Here is a 4,169-nt window from a genome sequence, read left to right as displayed (position 1 = left end):
GTATGAGTACATACATATCCACATGCTGTTGACCTTAAGGACAGGTTGAAAATTAATGACTTTAAGTTGTATTTCTTTTTTTCATAACTCACCTAATTTGGGTTATCTTCTCATTGAAGGCGAGAACCGAACCCAGCGTAAAAATACATTGATGAGAGGGTTTCAAAAAGATTCACGATTATATATTGGGCCGCTTGCTTCTAGACCGGTGCCCGCTTATTGGCAATTAGCCGATCGGCCGTGATCTCAGGCTGCACAGGAGTTGCTCACACACACGTTTTGCTCATGTTTCTCAAGTTGTACGAATACGGATTTAAGATTGAGAATTGAGTACATTCGAAAAACTCCAACGGTATATACAGAAGCCCCATTGCTGCGATGCATGTAGCTACATAGATCTATTGAGTTAACCCTTAAGTTATCACTCCAGCCTTAGGCTGCCCAGATTCTTAACGGAACCGACAGGGTATATACGGGGGGAAGCAAAAATTAATACACGCTGTTTTTTTTTTTTAATATTTGTAAGGTATTTAAATTCAAATTATTTGGTTGTTTTTTTCATAAAAATATACTTTATGCTTTAACCAAAACCACATAAATCAATCTTTCAAACTTTCTTCAGTGCTTAGAAAAATTTAACAAATTTTCATCAAAATTTCAGCTTTTTAATCTGATTTTTCAGAATTTTTTTAAGTATGCAGTTGATTGCGTTGACGAAAAAAATAAAAGTTGCAGATAATTATTAGGAGAAGATGTCTTTTCCATTCTTTAGTACGAACTATACAAAATATTTAATTTTATTTCTTATAATCGTTATGGTCTCTGCTCTTTTCAATACAAGCATGAATTTCTTGTAAAAGAAAATGCGCAAGACCGTTGCAAAGAAGTTTATAAAAAATTAACACCAGTTTTAATAAATTGCACTTGTTATATGAAAAAAATCGCAAAAGCAGACAAAAAAATTAACAATCAACTCGATTTTTCAGCCACTTAAAAGTTGAACTTTACTAAAATTGAATGGGCTACAAACTGCATAAAAAAGAAAGAAAACGAAGAAGGATCTAAAATTTCTTTCTGTAATCACACTATCACGCAAGGCTACCTAAATTAACCTGGAAAGTTTTTCGAATGTTTTTTACCAAAATTTACGATTTTGACAATCCATTTAACAATTGACAACTTCTATGCTAGTTCAAGTGAAGAAAGTAGCGGCAGCGATATGTCTTTCTTATGACAAAGCCTATCAAAAAGGCGTGGGAATCGGGTACACATGAAATTTGATATACATACATATGTATGTACATAAATAGGTCCTGGAAAGGTCACAAAATGATCCCGAATTAGCACCGATATATTCTTGAAATAGTCTTGAACTAGTCTCGAAATGGCTCAGAACTAGTACCAAAATAATCGTGAACTAGGCGCAAGTTGATCCTGAAGTGATCATAAAATGTTCACGAACTTGTCCGGGAATCGTCCTGATCTGAGTTCGAAATGGTCCCATCCTAGTCGTGCACTAATCCCGAAATGGTCCTGAAATACCCGTGGCCTAGTCCAGAATTATCCATTTATGCATTTTCCTAAGTTGAAAGTGCGCCTTCTTCGCCCATTCTTGCTCTGTTATAGTTCTATTTATTTTTTAATTTCTTAAAAAGGTTTTTAGTGCAATTTTAATAACCTTGCTATAGACATTTGGATGCTACGCATACTTGTGCCTATTCAAGTGAATCAAAATAATAAGCATAATTTTCGTGTAGTTTGATAAAACGTAGAATCAAATCCAAAGCAATGCAATGCAAAACAACGTCTCTTAGCAACCAATTGTATGGGAGTTACATGTTATAGTGAACCAATTTCGACGATTTTACGGAATAGTTAAGGTAATATTAAAAAAACGGTCATGTGCAAAATTTTAGTAAAATGCTTTTGGCGATTTTTGGCAATTTTTTCCCGTCAATTCAATTTTTTGTGCGCTATCACGTAAATGCGTCAAACTACATGATAAGTAGTTTATGGAGTTAGAGCTTTAATTTTCATGTGGCAACACTTTATTGTTATCAATTCTGTTGTAGCATATCGAAGATTTGCCAATATTAAACCACCATTTGTGACAACTCCCGCAGAATGTGAAATTTGCAATTTCATATGTGGAAATAGCTGATCTCGCCTTAAGGCTCCGCCAGACAAGACGCACATAACATGGCCAGGTGGCAGCATAAAAACGTTGCCGCAAACAAAACGACTCATTTTGATTGGCTAAAAGTCAGTTAGTTTGAATTCGCTCCATACATTTTTGTTTTTCCGCATTAACGCGCGTCAAAAGTTGAAAGTTGGGCAATTTTTTATCAGTTGCGGCAATGCATGCGTTGTCAATGTGGCGTCTTCTCTTCAAAATCACAGAGTTAACCGTGACGCAGAAAAGAATTTCTATCTGGCGAGTCTTTATTATAGCTTTTATTTTATTTTTAGCGCCGAACGCTTAAAAGAGGATTGTGTTGTCCCTATTGGGAAATGTGTTAATACCAATATTTTAAAAATATATAAACAATTTTAAAGAAAATAAATTGTTTGCACATCCCTATCATGTAAGTGATTTGTGTTATTTTTTATTACCCTGAAGAAAATAAAAGATTTTTTAAGTGGATTTCATGAGTTTTATAAAAAAAAAAGTTGGCAATTTTTGCCGTTTTTTTCGAAATAGCTCTTTTCTTTTTAAAGAGTCTGGATACCCTGATGGAGGGTAATGTGGTATATTAATACCTTAACCGACCTCTTGCGTACCACAAAGGACGATTTTCAAAATTTCCAAACAAATTCATACAAAATCTACAAGACATAAAATTTCTATTATCCAAGACTTGACAAACGAAACACAAAACTTACTTTTGTAATATTAACATTTTTTTCTTTATAAATAAATTTTTTTTTTTAACAAATAATGTTGATTTCTTGCAGTTAAAAAAACTTTAAAATTTTGGATTACATGTTTTGTGCGTCTTAAAGAAAGTAATAACAGATGTTGTAGACTTGCCAGAATTGAAGATAGAGGACTATACCACATTACACTCCTATACGCGAAGTTCCCCTACTTGATCCAATCAGCCCCAAAAAATTTCCAGCAATTTCTTTTACTTAAAATTCGGAAGTATTCAGAATAATAACGGTAATATTTTGTTTAAAGTTATGAAATATGTCAAACACATGACCATCGCTAAAAAGAATTGCAGAAATGCAAACATGCCAGCCAAGTTTCGCAATTTAATGTGCAGACTGATGCCACAAACGAAACTCATAACACTTTCTGTACGCTGCACGCGATGTCTCGCATTTATGCCAGACCTAACACGAAATTAATTTCAACGTTAAAGTTGAATAATAAAAATATCTTAACTTTCACATACATACATAGATATGTATATGTTGCATGCCACAAACAAAGGGGTAACAATTCACAAACAGAGAACAAGAAAGAAAGCATTCTACTCATTTCACGTGCCCCTAATTCTTGCACTGCTGGCACACTTTCTGCACCCACACACACACACACACACACACACACAAACAATGCCATTTAGTTACATATATATTTATATGGATATGCGCCAGAAAAAATTGCATAGCTGTATAGACAGAGTTGTATTTAATGTGTATATGTATGTACATACGCAGGTGGGTACTCATATCATTGGGTCAGCGCGGGGGCGGCGGCGACCGGCATCACGCACACTAGCTGGCGTACGCGTATTGCACGAATCATTAAAAATGTATTAAGTGCGCCCACACACGCACAAATAAAAAAGAAAGAGAAAAAATAAAATGTACATAAAAAAATGGAACAAAACAAATCTGAAAGCACTGGAATTTAGGTATGCATGAAGCATGGAAAAAGTTGTCAACGCTCACATACATATGTACATAGAAACATTCATACATATGTGTCCCACTGTAAAACTATGCTGACAATAAAAAATTTGCGCAAACAAATCCTGACCCAGAAAAAGAACTCAGTCATTGAGGCGCGACATACAGCGCTACAAAATGTATGCGAAGCAAAATACATATACATATAACGGGTGATTTTTTAAGAGCTTGATAACTTTTTTTTTAAAAAAAACGCATAAAATCGCAAAATCTCATCGGTTCTTTATTTGAAACGTTAGATTGGTCCA

Source organism: Rhagoletis pomonella, unplaced genomic scaffold (assembly GCF_013731165.1).
Source record: "Rhagoletis pomonella isolate Grant_MI unplaced genomic scaffold, Rhpom_1.0 Rhpom_scaffold_00006, whole genome shotgun sequence".
Classification (NCBI taxonomy): Eukaryota; Metazoa; Arthropoda; class Insecta; order Diptera; family Tephritidae; genus Rhagoletis; species Rhagoletis pomonella.
This window is presented reverse-complemented; position numbering follows the sequence as displayed.